The following is a 16,065-nucleotide window of genomic DNA, read 5'->3' on the forward strand; positions in this document are numbered from 1 at the left end:
TACTGACTTTCTGCACTTCTCCTATATCTGCCTGGGAGTCAATGAGGTCTGACCGCACAATGTTGCCCTGAGGCAACGAACCAAAAACATTTTTTTTAAACAATCAAACATCCTTCTTTACATACCGTATCGCAGGTCAAACTGGCAACCAAACTGCAGGTCTGCTAAAGTTTTTTTTAAATCAAAGCTGAAGACCTTTCTGTTTTCCGCTTCCATTTACTTTTTTTGTTAATCCTTCCTTCTGAACTGTAAGTTAATTCTCTTATCTAATCTTTGTATTTTATTTTAAGTTCTTAATTGGAGTCTGTGTGTTCTTTTATAACATGTTTCTTTTGCACTGTGTTAATGCTTTGTGTCTTAATATCGTTGTATTAATCCCTTTGAATTGTCTTGCTGATGAAATATGCTGTATATACAGGTGTGTGTGTGTGTGTGTGTGTGTGTGTGTGTGTGTGTGTGTGTGTGTGTGTGTGTGTGTGTGTGTGTGTGTGTGTGTGTGTGTGTGTGTGTGTGTGTGTGTGTGTGTGTGTGTGTGTGGCTGAGGGTGTGCTGGGCTGAGTGGGAATTCTGTCTGGCCAGCGGTTGTCTAGAACCGAAAATCCAAATTCTCTGTCTGCCTTTTTACAAGGCCAATCTGTTCAAAATCATTTCTGTTCTACCTAATTGAGTATTAGAGTATTAAACTTCACAGCAGGGGTCTTGTCACAAGCTTCTTTTGCTGTCATTATGATCTAGTCAACATGTCCCAAGGTCTATTTCTACCTCACCATTCTCTCTCTATAGTGTAAAATGCCTGTAGAATATGACGGCATCTTTGTTAGAGTGGACAATTATAAGAACGGACTGAAATTAGTGCTCTGATTGCTTTTGCCCTGCTGGGCTGTAGAGCCGACGTATTCTGTGACGACAGCAAGTAGACCTCAACCTACCAGCTTCAAGTGAGGGAAGTAGATGTATATACACATGATGTATTTACACATACAGATATGCCTGATGCCATGACGACACATTGAGGTTAGACAACACACTCCATATTTGGGCGTAGCTGCATTGGGAACTCCTTATATGGTTATGGCTGAGGCATGGTGACATGAGCGTGACATCAGAGATACGCCTGCCAGTCGGCCAGTCCTCCCTTAACCCATTAAGACCGGGAAGGGAACGCATCTGTGTCATTTTTAGGTGTCTTAAGCTATTCAAAAATAGCAGATATGCAAGCTCATAGTGCGGCACAGAGTGAGCTTGCAAATCTTTGAATATATATATATTTTTAAAGCGAACATTTGTAACTTAAATCTTTGCTTCTGGGGGACCCTGTGACAAAATATTTTGAGATGGGGGGGGTCCATGAAAAAGTTTGAGAACCACTGATATAGCAATACGTTTTTTTTCTAAAAACTGTTAGGATTTAGAATACATTAGAATCGGCCTCAGGTCTTAATGGGTTAAGCCAATTTTAGTATAGGATATATGACTTGAAGACCCTTCCATTTCACTGTGTTCTTTAACTTTAATAATGTGGTTCATTCGTAATACCACTGCTGGCGTTTTCCAAAGTGAAATGTTGGAACTACATGGCACACAATGTGTAGATTCATTCACTGAATCCAACTGGCAAGCCGATGTTTATGAGCAGGCTTTCTGGGAGACGTGCAAATGCATTTTCTGTTAATGCCCTCTCCTTTGGAAAGCGACACATGCAATCCACACACAAGGGTATCTGAGATCCTCACCTTAGTCTTCGCCCCTTCGCTTGAGCACACATGCTGTCAGATATAGAACGCCAATAATTCACGGGTAAACATCTTTGTTTATCTGCCGTGTTTTATCCGTTCTTATCGGAATACAGAGGGGGTGGAATACATATATATTTTTTCTCCTCTGAGCTTTTGTTGACTGGTGCCTCATGTGCGGAGGGCTGAATCATTGCCATTATTCCTGGCGAAATCAACCATCTCCTCTGCCGCGTCCTGATTTGGCACCACCCCTGTTGAGAAGCACCCCCAGCCCCTGAGCACAAAGGTTTTTATGCTTGTGCCTGCTGGAGGGTCTCATCTTTTTCTTTAAGCCTGTGGGAGTTTGATTTGCCTCGAGGTCTAAGAGGCAGGCAATCCGAGGAGAGAATAAGGCCCCTGTTTTGATACAGCCTGATTGCAGAGGATAATCTGTAGAAAGCTTGGTGAGGGGGTAGTGGAGGTCAGCGCAATCAATACGTACCTATTCATGTCAGCGTTGGATCTGTTGGCACATTGAATATGTATGACCGCATTCTACTGCTGCACACTGCGTTTATCTCCCCTTTGATTTGAATGTCAATGTTTGATCATTTGCCCTGGTGCCATATTCCTTGGATGTGCCTGGAGACATGCAGAGGAACACGACGTCAACTACAGCAGGAAACAGATCCCCAGCACCAAGAGCGCCACAGCATTATACAGCATGAGGCATCCTGCATTCATTTAACCTCTTCCTAAATTCTGTAATTGACTTGGTAAAAATGGAAGAGTTTGATTTGGTGAAACAAGCGTGTTTACAACCCGGCCCGCCCTTTATTATTCCAACTCTTAACAGCGTGCTTTGGCAGACTTGAAGCACCATTCCTCCAGCAAGTACACTATCCGACTGCATTCAGACAGTTACTTGATCATGCGATTGGGTGGACGCTTTTATCCCAAGTGCTCAGCAGTATCACAAGTGGATGCATTGATTGATTTTATTGCATGGGTGCCCCCAATGGAAAATAAATTCTCAACCCTGGCATTGTTCATTGTGATGCTTTACTCATTCAATCTGCAGAGAATTACGAGCCCGGACAGTATTAGAGCCTGCAAGGTACATTAAATTAGCACTTCACTAATTTTCAAGCTTACCTTCATACTGTATAGCTCTGCGCATAACAATAGTTCCCTTTTCCAGAAGGTGGCATGAACATTTCCTGTTCCGGGTCAGTTTCCCATTTCTTAATTTTGATTGGCTGAGCAGCAGATTTGAACCAATAACACATGAAGGTGTCGTGTGTTGATTACTTACTTACTTTACGCATTAATAAATGAAAAAAAAAAGTTTGAAATGTTGTTCAAGTTCAAGTTCAAGTTTATTATGTCCCAAACTGGGCAATTTATGTTACAGCAGATAATAAGAAACTCCAAGACACAGTAAACATACATACACAAGACAAACATAGACATAGACATCATCCGGCTTTGAGATGACCAAACGATAATTGTTACTGTTGGTTTCTGAACTGTCCACAGCCCTCCTCTGAGACACAAACGGAGTAGACAGAAATGGTGTCATATCTTATACAGAGCGTTAGTGAGGTGCAATTATATGAAGATGTGTTGAAAATGGGTGAAGTGGTCCTTAAGTGTCCTTGTCCCTTTTGCCTGTAAGATGTAATTTCTGCTATATAATCACGACTTGACTTGACGGATCCGATGGATGTCAATGAGATACACTTGGCCACCAGAGGACAACATTTTATGACACACAATCAACCCGGAATTATGACTTCAAAGTAATAACTCCTCTGTGGCCGAAAACAAATTCTCTCTCAGTATTTACAAACAAGCAAGGCAGTAAACCTTCGGTGGGACGTCATAAGCCTCTTCCACTCTCTCTTGCCGCCGGCTTATTAATAATTCAATTAATTATATCTGCACTCTTGAGTGTCCTGCTGTAATTGTAATGGGATCTCCGGGGTGATAAGGCCATCGGTGGGGGCAGCTAAGATGAGCAGGAGCTCATCTCTGGGGAAACTGCTGGGAGTGAGTTTCACCACAGCTCCCACCCTGACTAATACAGATTTTGATAACGCCAAGGCCCCTGCGAGAGAGTGCAGGCATGCCCACTTGCCCATCACATAGTATAATTGAATTGTGTGAGAACTAAATGAGATCCAGACTCTATGCTTGTGTGTACACATTAGAACCATTATATAACGGCCAGCTATATCGGTCATTAATTGCCGTTTTTGACAACATCGGTGTCGGCGACTACAGTATGCAGCAGATGTGTCCTGATGTTTTTACACTACTAACCTTTCTGGACCTAGCCTATATTTTGGGCATGTCTTTCTTCATGAAAATGTTCAAAGGTTTAAAAAAAAATAGCAGATCTACAAAAAAATATAGCAGATCTGCAAACTCAGAATGCCTATTTTTGAAATTATTTTGATAGGGCTTATAAATCCTATATACTTTGTTGTATGGCAAATGGCAAATGGCAACAAAAAAAAAAGCCTATCTAAATGCTGTAATATTGTAGATCAGTTAGGCTGAAATGTATGTCTGGGCACAGACATGTTTTTCTTTTTTACATACACACACACACGCACAAAACGCACATTCACACGGATACTCTCACACATGGACAGACATACTGTAGGTTGCAGGCACATATACTGTACACATACAGTATTTATACTAGAGCCCAACCGATGACACAATTTGGAGTCCGATGCTGATCCCGATTTCGAAGATAGAGTCTATGGTGGTCTATAGCAGCGGTTCTCAACCTTTTTGGCTGGCGACCCCCCAAAAAGACTTGGCCTGGGCTCACGACCCCCCTCCTTCACTACTCACCAATCTAACAACATATACATGCACTGAACAAACGTGCATCGGTGTGTGCACACTGAACAAACACGCATCGGTGTGCACACTGAACAAACACATGCGTGCACACGTACCGACTGAGACTGCTAAATCAAATAACTATATTAGTTCATCGCTAAGACTTTAATTATAGGTACATTTTCTAAAATGGGGCGTTTTGATAGAGGAGTAATAGTACACTTGAGTTGAACCTTGCATCCAAGAGGACAACATACGCACCTCTTCACACAGCTCCAGTAGCCAATGGCACTGGCCACCGACGTTGGCCTTGCAATTCCACCTCTTTTCACTGACCTTAAGCTTTCGTGTGTCAGAACCTCGGACACGTTGGGGCTGATCAATTGATTTTTCCAGCTGCTTTGTAAACAGCTGTGCCTCAACTTGCCCACTGTGAGCTTCTCACTTGCGGGTCGAAGTTGACAATACTTGTGGGGTGTTATGTGTGTGATATCTTTTTTTTCTCCTTTTTTTTTTGTGGTCATCGTGTACACAGACAGTTTTATCATCAGTATCTTGCCAACAGCTAGATGCATATAGGGCTTAAGTGGTTAATGTGAGAATATTCTAGCCTGGTAAACCCTCCCTCCAGAAATCTCATTTGTATTTTATTTCAGGATGGAAATGAGAATTCCGGAGGGAGGGGCTTTACCAGGCTAAGAATATTCCACTGTCACTGTCATTCTTGTACAAAGGTGTCTTCACAAACAACTAGCCAATATTATCCCACATTCTGGACCACCAGGCTACATTTGTATTATTTATCACAGCCTTTATTAGCCCCGGGTGAGAGGAGTGATAAAAGGACGTAGAGCCAGATAAGCCATATCGGCCACAGGGCTGATAACTTATCAGACTATAGGGCTGATATGGCGGACTGATCAGCACGAGCTCAACTGTCACCGCAAGCAATCTCCCCGCTGAAGGAACTCAGCATGTCAAGCGTGTTTTCATGAAATTCAAGGCTGAGGAGTGACACTGAAGTTTGTCCAGGTATAAAGGTATCTAAACAGAAAAGACTAGCGACCTCGGTTCACAGAATGGATGCATGCGTACCGTACCAACGGCGGCGAGGCCCGTCTGCAGCGCCTGACTTTTTCTCTGCCAACATTCTCCCCGCACCGTCAGAAAATCCCAATTTCAATATTAAGTTTGTTGTTTGATGTTTATCAAAATAAGATTTGCTATTTTCTCATTGTGTTTAAATAGGGCTACGGGTATGTAACAATCACCGGCATTAAGTCATTGCCTGAGGTTATCTAACTGAGTGCCAACATCAGGGGGCCTACAGCGTCTTGATATTATCAAGACGCTATAGGCCCTTCGTTCTTTCTAACTTTCTTTCTTTCTTCTCCCCAGTTAAGTCATTGCGAAATTCCCTGCATGTGTATTATAGTCCCTGTCACTGCCAACCCCTACTGTTGGTCTGGGGTGGGTAACCACACTTTCTCCAACAATACACATGGAGTCACCAGCCACTTTTATTCACCTGACAGTGAGGACGGGTGAAACTTCCATTCCCTGCTGAATAGGCAGGCGCTGAGTCGGTTGAAGCGGACTTTACCAAGTTCAGCACGGCGGCTCGCAAAGAGTTCCGCGCAAAAAATGGGGGCAAGTGTGTTTCGGGGCGAGCGTTCCGTTTATCGACCAACAGTGGTGTGAAGTAACTGTACATTTACTCAAGTACTATACTTAAGTACAATTTTGAGGTATTTGTACTTTACTTGAGTATTTCCAATTTCCCCTACTTTTACTTATACTGCACTACATCTCAGAGGCAAATATTGTACTTTTACTCAACTACAATTATTTTAAAATGATAGTTACTAGATACTTAGTAGATTTAGATTATTATTACATAACATACATTAACCACTTCAGCCCGATATACATTTCGGCCGTTTGAAAATAGCCGATCTACAAGCTCACAGTGCGTCGCGATGCGACGCATTGTGAGCTTGTAGATCTGCTATTTTCAAAAGATGTTTTGACATCTTATATATTTGAAAACTTGTGAAATGGGACATCCTGCATAATGAGTACTTTTTACTTTTGGTATTCTTTAAGTACATTTTGATACCAATACTTTTGTACTTTTACTCAAGTACATTTTTTATTCCGAACTTTTACTTGTAACCGAGTACTTCTACATTGCAGTATTGATACTTTTACTAAAGTGAAAAAGGTGAGTACTTTTTCCACCACTGCCGACCAACCTGTAGGAAACGCTAATGCAGTCGACACTGATCACCCTCCCATGCCGGCTTCCCACCTGCTAACAGTTGGAGCTCCTGGCCAAAGTGTCCCTTTTCTGGCCGCAGGGCCTAGCATGCTTGTCAGGGTGCATCATGGTCCACGATCCCAGGGGGGGGGAGAGAGAGTGCGAGGTGGTGGTGGGTGAATGGACCTCCTCCCCCACTGTAATGACCTGTAATTAGAGAGCTTATTAGGAGAAGTAATGACCCTATAAAGGACCCGTCCATCATATCTGGATGTCTAGCGGGACGGGATGTACAAGGAGCAGGCAGCACCCCGGTGCTCGTTAACCTAATTAATGACGAGGAAGGAGAATGGGTCAGGACGGAAGGTGACGAGGCGGCAGGGACGTGGTGTGTCTGTGGGTGTTCTCATTGGACAGCCGGCGGGTCGTTCCAGGATAAGCCATATATTCAGCTCTTTAATATATTTGTTTTCAGGGGGAGGGGACTCTACTAAGAACCCTGCGCCAAACCTAACCTCGCGTCACCAGACTTTCCACCTCGGAGGGAAAGCCTGGTATTCGTTTCTAAATGGCCGTGTGATCCGGTCTAGGCCACGCCTACAGAAAAAAACCCCTGTGGATCCGGGTGCAGGTTCCGGTTTTTCTGCCCCTTTTTGTTTTGGTTCTCCCTGTTAGCATTTAAATGCTCAATCGAGTATATCTACTTGTTTAGTCTCGCCAGTCGCTACGAGTTGGAATAAAGGATGGATATACTGTACCAAACAAACTATTCCTATAAGCTAAACTACGCCGCATCAAGGGTTTTATTGGGTAGGCCCTAAAATTATAACACCCTTGATCGCGGGGAATTATTTTGGGTGATACTGGCACCCTTGGTTCCGGCCGTGGGTTCCTGCCGCCTGATGATGCGACTGATGACGCGCTCCCGACCGGATCAGAAACCAAATAATGCTACCCATGTGCACGCACACACACACACTCTCTCTCTCACACACACGCATGCACAGTACAAAGAGCATCTGTCCTCTGTATACTGTTGACAAACGTGTTGAAAGTCGTCTTGGAGGACAATAACAGTTTATGATTATCATCTATTGTCTACCCTTTGATGTACGAGATGAAAGGCTTGGCTAACAGGGCTACTTGAAGTCTATCTAAGCGGGAGAGATCCTCCTCCCTCGTGGTTAAAGCTGCAATACGGAACTTAATTTTAATATAATGTTTTTGAAATGAATCTCTGTGTTAATCTGTAGGTCAATACAATGTAACTAGTACATCTGCAGTGGTTGGTTGTGGTTCTACCTACACTTCCACTGAGAAATGTAGACCTTGGTGCCCCCAACTCCCCAACGGATGGAGAGCTGTGCCCTCCCCCTTGAGTCCATTATGGTATGACACACAAAGACGCTAAGGAGTGATCTGGCCAGACAGGATTAATCACACCACTAGCTCTACTTTGACACCATTAATGAGGCAGAAAAGAGGGAGAGAGATAGAGAGAGAGATAGAGAGAGAGAGAGATGTTATTCACTTGTTGTATCTGTATACGTAGTGTTATGACTTGTTTTATGTTATATGTATGCTTTGGCAATGTAATATGTATGTATTCATTGGCATATTTTATCATGCCAATTAAGCATTTCAAAAGATATATGGAGAGAGAGAGTGAGAGAGAGAGAGAGAGAGAGAGAGAAGAAGTAAGACGGGAATAAATGAGGATGTGTATATATTATCTCTCTCTGTGTGTGTGTGTGTGTGTGTGTGTGTGTGTGTGTGTGTGTGTGTGTGTGTGTGTGTGTGTGTGTGTGTGTGCGTGTGCGAGTGCGAGAGTGTGTGTGTGCGCGAGCGCGAGCGTGCGTGTGTGCGTGTGTATCAATACATCCACATAAGTCACATTATAGTCTGTATGTTACTTCTGTGTTCTCTAAACCTTGTGGAAATCATAACATTAATTTGTTGGATGCTTCAAATAAGCCCACTGGGTTTTCTGCCTCTCCCTGCACTGTATTTGTTGTCTTTGTCATGTTTGTGTATTATTGTTTAGATGTGTGCAAAAATAAATACTAGAAACTGTGTGTAAGAAACTGTATGTAATGTGCAAAAATAAATAGTAAATAGTAGAAACTGTTTGGTGTGCGTGCGTGCGTGCGTGCGTGCGTGCGTGCGTGCGTGCGTGCGTGTGCACGCGTGCGTGCGTGTGCACGCGTGCGTGCTCATATCACTTAATTGTCTGAAGTTGGCCTGAGCAGGGAGGGGGTGGAGTGTTGTGTTGTTTATCAGTTATGAGAGAGGAAGTAGCGCTGGTGTTGGCTGTGAGATGCAATGACACCTTCTGGATGTGATTCTGTCTAATCACACCTTTAATGATTTCATGCAACCGATGCTGAGGGAAATATGCTAATGTGCAAAGTGCAACGCGCGTGGTGCAGATGCTAATCCCACAGAGCCCCGTGCTCTTTTGCATACCTTTGTTACAGCGTATCTGCATATTGTTGTCACTGTACGAAATGTTTTATCTTGCCTTCTCCGTGAGATGCCATACACCCTTCCTGTGAGAGTGTGATCTGAACGTTCTTTGACAGGGTGAACTTTTTCCGCGACAGAATCTTGTGCAGATCAAAATATCGACGTATAAATATACTGTAAATGTCATTTCTTTGACTACTTAAACCCATTTATTTTCATTTCTTTTACTACTTAAACCCATTTCTTTAACTACTTAAAGCCCATATTGAGCACAGTCCCTCGGGACTCTAAACTGGTGTATTTTCTGTTTTCCGTTATTGTGGGGAAAGTTTTCGCTGAAAATAGCCGATCGACAAGCTCATCGGCTGTTTTCAGGGACTTTCTCCCCACAATACAAATCTTGGGGTTTAAGTGGTTAACCATATATGAACACTACATAGCATCCACCAAGCTTATAATGCATCACGTTGTGACATGTGAGCTTGTAGATCATCCATTTTCGGAAAAAAATGGTTGGTTGGTTAAGACTAGGGAAAAAAGGAGAGGGCCACATGGTTCATTTGGAATTACAGTGATTCTAAATATCCGGTTGAACGGTGACAAAACAAATTATTAAAAATAAAATAGAAATTCTATTTTGCCATTACATTGTCTTGATAGTCAAGAGGTTAGTCTGACCAAATATAATGTCCTTGATCAGAGACATTGCAGATCCTCAGTGCATCTCTTGGCAGTCCGTTACATCAGTTGTTTTCAAAGTGCTGTGCCATGGCCACAGCGGGCTGCCAGGGGGTCAGGGACAGGAGAGGAAAATGAAAGAAAAGAGAGAAAGGAATCTATGATAGTTTGTGTGTGTGTGTGTGTGTGTGTGTGTGTGTGTGTGTGTGTGTGTGTGTGTGTGTGTGTGTGTGTGTGTGTGTGTGTGTGTGTGTGTGTGTGTGTGTGAAAAGGTTAATAACACACTTCAGCACAGTGCATTCAGACGACGGATTTGTTTCTTTCAAGGTTTATCATTTCGGCCTCCCTCGGTGCATGTGACTGAGCAGGGTTGGAAAAATAGGTAAGAGCATTAATTAACCGAATAAAGAAAGCATAATAGTTTATTTTTAAATATATCCTCTCTCCATGAACCTGAAGAAAAGCAACTCCCACGGGTAGCTACTCAAAGACAGTAGTGAGGAAAGCTCTTTAGGGCGGCAATTGTATGTATCTTATCAAAACCATTGCTCTCGCTGAGTCGCTGTAGCCTTGTCATGATTAGATTGAAGGGGGTGTAGTGGGGAGGGAGGAGAGGGGTCTTTCAACAGAGTAATAACAGTCCTGCCTCAGTGCTTCCACTCACACATAGACGCACGACAATGTGTCGGACACACGGGGCCGCGGTCGTTTCAATTAATTTCCTATGGAAGTCACGTGGTTTTGAAGCGTGCAACGTGAATGAATGGGTGTGTATGGGGAAAACGCATGCTTGCACGGCACGCAGTGGTGGAAAGTAACATACAGTACATTTACTTAAGTACTGTACAAATTTGAGGTATTTGTACTTTACTTCAGTATTTCCAATTTCCAATACTTTTACTTCTACTCCACTACACCTCAGAGGCAAAACATTTACTTTTACTTTTCAGATATAAATTATGATATTATGAAACATACTTTAACCACTTTAGCCCTATTTTATATGTAGGCTATTTGAAAATAGCCGATCTACAAGCTGCGACGCGTATTTTCAAACATTTTAGTACTTTAACTTTTGGTACTTTAAGTACATTTTGATGCCAATAATGTTTTAATCAAGTACATTTTGAATTCTGGTCTTTTACTTGTAATAGAGTATTTCTATGTTGCAGTATCTTACTTATGTAAAGAATTTGAGTACTTTTTCCACCACTGCTTGCATGCGACTTTTTTTTGCGGTTCTGGGCGGATTGGGTTCTTTTTTTTCCGCGGTTCTGGGCGGATGGGTGATAGTGAAGTTCCGACGACAAATCGTACACTCTGCCTTGTTTGGGTCGTTTGACACAGATATCAACCATGTATATTTACTCTCCCAGTCTCTGTTATATGAGCAGAGCCTTTTTTCTTAGCAGCAGGAGTTTCCACTGTTTCCTCCATTTTTGCCGCGCAGCGATGACACTAGTCCGCACTGTTGTACCTGTGTGTGCGTGAGCTGCCTGTCAGCTGTGACCTGTGGAGTGTGGACGCGGAGTCGCGGATGTTGTTGTTTTTTGGTCCACCCCCCACTCCCCCCCAACCAATGGCGTTCCACAAATACATACAGCATTGACCAATTACATTTATCCAAGAATAGTATTTCACAGATATAAGAGGGTATTGCAAGTTAACTTAAAAATGTAATGAACATTTTTTTTTTTTTTTAAAGAAAAAAAAATAATTTTTTTTTAAAGATTTTCGCGACATTGCCCTGCTTGTGCGGGACGCGGGACAGAGGGTCCAATTTCGGGACTGTCCCGCGAATTTCGGGACGGGTGGTCACCCTACCTTAACTTTAATAAAAATTTTCTGCTGCATAACGCAGGGATTTCCAGAGCCTTCCTGGGCTGGCGATGCTATGGTGATCAATTGACCATAATACTGTATATTATACAGTATGGTAGAACAACTGGCATCGGCTTCATGGATTGGACAAACTTTCCATGATGTTTGTGCCGCTGCACCTATATAAGTGGTCTCACAAACAGTAGAACTCCATTCCTCTACAGAAGACTGAATGAATCAGCTCTAAACTGCTGGTTTGAGAAATGATGCAGTGGACCGTTCATCTCAATGAAGCACCAAATGAAGGCCGTCATGCTGCTGTTGCCGTGGGAAACAAGCTGTACTCCTTTGGAGGGAACGATGATCCTCAGATTGATGTGTTCGTCTTCAACACAGTGTCTTTATGCTGGAGGAAGTTACCACCGGTGACAACTGGAAGAGAAGAAAGTCTCCATGACGTTCCCTCCCTGCTCTGGGGCCACACAGCTGTGCTTATAGAAGATATCATCTACATCTGGGGAGGGCATAACTACAATAAAAGGGAGAACTACAATGTGCTTCATGCATTTGATGTGGACACACACAGATGGTTGAAGCCGGGGATTTCTGGGACTGTTCCAGAGGAGAGGTCAAACCACTCAGCCTGTGTCTTGGAGAAGATCATGTATATCTTTGGAGGATTGACACAGACTAGACGCACCAATGACATCTACAAGTTGGACACCACCACAATGGTCTGGTCTTTAATTAAAACCAGAGGAACACCGCCACTTGCTTCAGAATGTCACTCTGCCACCATCATCGGGACAAAGATGATTGTATTTGGGGGCTGGGGGGACCAGGGGCCTGTCTATAACATCAGAGTGTTTGACACAGAGACAAACTGTTGGCTGAGCACGCCTTCTGAACAACTTCATACAGAAGGATGCTATCACTCAGCCTTTGCCTACAAAGGAGAGCTGTACATATTTGGTGGACGTAACCACCATAACCGGAACCCAAATTACAATGATATGTGGAAATTAAATCCACAGACCTTCTCCTGGAAGAAGATTGAGCCCAAGGGGAAAGGCCTGTGTTCAAGGATGTATATGCGCTGTTGCATGGTGGGAGATCGTATCATCCTCTTTGGAGGACATGGAGAATCTAATCACCTGTACATATTAGACTTAAGTCCTAGTCTGAAGACGCTATGCAAGCTAGTAGTTATTAAGTACAGTTTGGAGCAGTGGGAACTCCCACATGACCTCAGGTGGGAACTGGCAGCCATGGTTACCCAACAGTAAAATAAATAATATCTGTCGCTTCCGGCTCTCCTCGGTGCACCGCCTGACCGTCCGATGCCTGACTCTATAGTCAACCCGGTTGTGCGTCATACTTTGAGAGTGTGGGCCCAGTTCAGAAGAACCTATAATTATAGAGACCTCTCCCTGGTGAGTCCTGTTGCCTCTAACCATCTCTTTGTCCCATCGCTGCAAGATTTGACATTTAACAACTGGCAAGGGAAGGGTATTAAATGGTTTAAAGATCTATTTGTAGATGGGCATTTTGCCTCCTTTGACCAACTCTCAAGAAAGTACGACCTACCAAGGTCACATTTCTACAGATATTTGCAGGCCAGACATTACGTGCGCTCTGTGGTACCTGGCTTCCCCGAAAAGCCCAATATTAATCCTATCGACCAATTTCTCCTTTTTGACCCGATGGCCAAAGCCGCTATATCAACACTATATGACATAATCTCCAATTTGAGGCCTGCGCCCATGGCCAAGATAATAGCTGACTGGGAACATGATTTGGGGACCACGTTGTCCGCGGAAAACTGGCACTGTTTAATTCAGTTTAAAATAGTTCACAGAGCTCACATGTCTAAGGCCAAACTTGCAAGTATATACCCTGACATAACCCCTACCTGTGACAAGTGCAACAATACTGACGCAACCCTCATCCACCAATACTGTATGTGTGCGCAATTACAACCATTCTGGGAAGGTGTCTTCAATACCCTATCTACTATTTTACACCGAACTCTAGACCCAGACCCCCTAGTTGCGCTGTTTGGTACTGTGGGAGGGAAAGATCTCACATTAACACGTACAGAGTGCCGTATGGTGGACTTCGCCCTGTTGCTTGCCAGACGCGCTGTTCTGCTCCGATGGAAGGATGCTGCCCCGCCCGTGCTCATTCAATGGCTTGTTCGTCTTGCCTTAAATTGGAGATGTTGCGATTCTCAATAGCCGGCTCAGAGAAAAAATTCCATAAGACCTGGGATCCGTTCATGACTTTTTACCACAACACTCAGGTTGCATAGTGTGGCGTATGCCTGTTGCGACTGCAGCACACAGCAAACCCAAAATGTTTTATTTTTATTTAATTTTTTTTATATCTGCTTTTTTTTCCTATTCTATCTGCTCTGATCAATTTTCGTGCCTCTTTGTTTTTTCCTTTTATTTCAAATTTTCTCTTACAACTGTGCCTACAACTGTCCTGGGGATTGAGGGTGGGGGGAGGGTGGGATAGGGGAATGTAGTATATGTACATTTTCTCAGTCTTCTTTTGCGATACGATATAAAAATGTATGTGCATTATGCTTGCCCCTGGGCCTTGTACTAAAAAAATAATAAAACGATCTTGAAAAGAAAAGAAAAGAAATAATATCCCACTAAAACTATATTTACAAATACACAAAAGGGCAAACCCACATAAAGAAAGGAAAAAAAGAGAAAAGAAACAACAGCCCACACAAAATGGAAATAAATTAAAAACAAAAATGACAAAGCACATCCAAATAATAAACTGTGGGGTTTAATATTGGCGTGGCTTCCACTGTTGATGACATCAGCATTCCTCAAATCTGGATGGACAGCAGGACGGTGATGGAGAGAGGGTGAAAGAGTGGGGATAGAATGTAGAAGCTCATTGTGGATGAGAAGGTGAAGATGGAGGAGGAATGAGAGACTGTTGTGATGAAATTATATTCACTAAAAAGTCCAAGCAGGGACTGGGAGGAAGGTTTTATGTTCAAACCCTTCAGGAGAACGCTCAGTGGTGGAAAAATAACGTTTTTTATTTATTTTTTACTTAATTAAAAGTATCAATACTGCAATGCAGAAATACTCTGTTACAAGTGCAAGTCCGGTATTCAGAATTTACTTGAGTAAACGTACAAAAGTATTGGCATCAACATTTACTATACCAAAAGTAAAAGTACTCATTATGCAGAAATCTTCCATTTCTTGTTTTCAAAATGTATAAACTCATTTGAAAATAGCTGAAGTCAATATAGGGCTCCACTACAAATAATTGTAGTGGATAATTGTAGTGGAGTAAAAGTATAATAGTTGCCTCTGAGATGTAGTGAACTAGAAGTAAAACTATTGGTGTGGTCATCACAGTGGTCATCATAGTGATGGAAGCTCACTTAAAAAAAGAAATACATTTATTGAAAATAATCTTTATTGGTCATCATAGTGATGGAAGCTCACTTCCAAAAAAAATGGATTTTTGGAAGTCCATAATCTTATTTAGCTTTAGCCAATCACAGTGCTGAATAGAGTCAGCCAATAGAGTCAGCCACAGTACAGCTAACTGGGCCAGCTGGGCCAATCACAGTGCAGGAAACTAATACTAATGAGATGTCCCAACCCCACTTATAGGGGCGGCTACACCGCCCAAAAATACTCAATTACTGTACTTGAGTATGTGTACTTAGTTACTTCACACCGGTGAAATAAAACAAGGGAACCAGGGGACCTGGTACTGCCAGACCCCTAGTGGTTGAAATCTGAATTACCGGAAGTCTGAATGGTTTCTAAACTACGTCACGCTAAGCTTGGCCAATCAAAAAGAGGGACATGTAAGAAAACGTTTTCGTCCATATATGGACGAAAACGATAGAAAAAGGGGACCGACAAAGCCACATGTAGGCCTGACCCCCTGGGTCTGGCAACAAAAATCTGTGTCTGTGTGTCAAAGACACTTTTATGAGAAGACAGCCAGCACTCAATAAATGTCCTTTTCACATAGTTTTATTTACCTCACCCAGGCAGAGCAACGGACGCTCTTCAACCTAATCCGTCTTCCTCAGCGCTGTCAGTCAATTTTATGCCCATAGGGGCCTATATGGAGATCCCTGATGTCATCAATAAGACGTTGTCTTATTGACGTCATAGAATGGCCTCCAAGTACTTTGATCATGGGCACTGCACTAAGTGCCTCATATAACAGGTATGAGGTTATGCTGTACTGGTGTAGATATATATATTT

General features: G+C 42.9%; 1 protein-coding gene across 1 annotated transcript in view; it reads left to right on the forward strand.

Annotated features, from left to right (window-relative positions):
- LOC308076971 (GTPase IMAP family member 7-like) overlaps window positions 1–16,065 on the forward strand; it is a gene marked incomplete at both ends in the record, with an annotated part of 96,035 nt that overhangs the window by 68,756 nt on the left and 11,214 nt on the right. The gene's annotated exons all lie outside the window — the stretch shown is intronic.

Source organism: Gymnoscopelus braueri (assembly GCF_963280865.1).
Source record: "Gymnoscopelus braueri genome assembly, chromosome: 21".
NCBI classification, from domain to species: Eukaryota; Metazoa; Chordata; class Actinopteri; order Myctophiformes; family Myctophidae; genus Gymnoscopelus; species Gymnoscopelus braueri.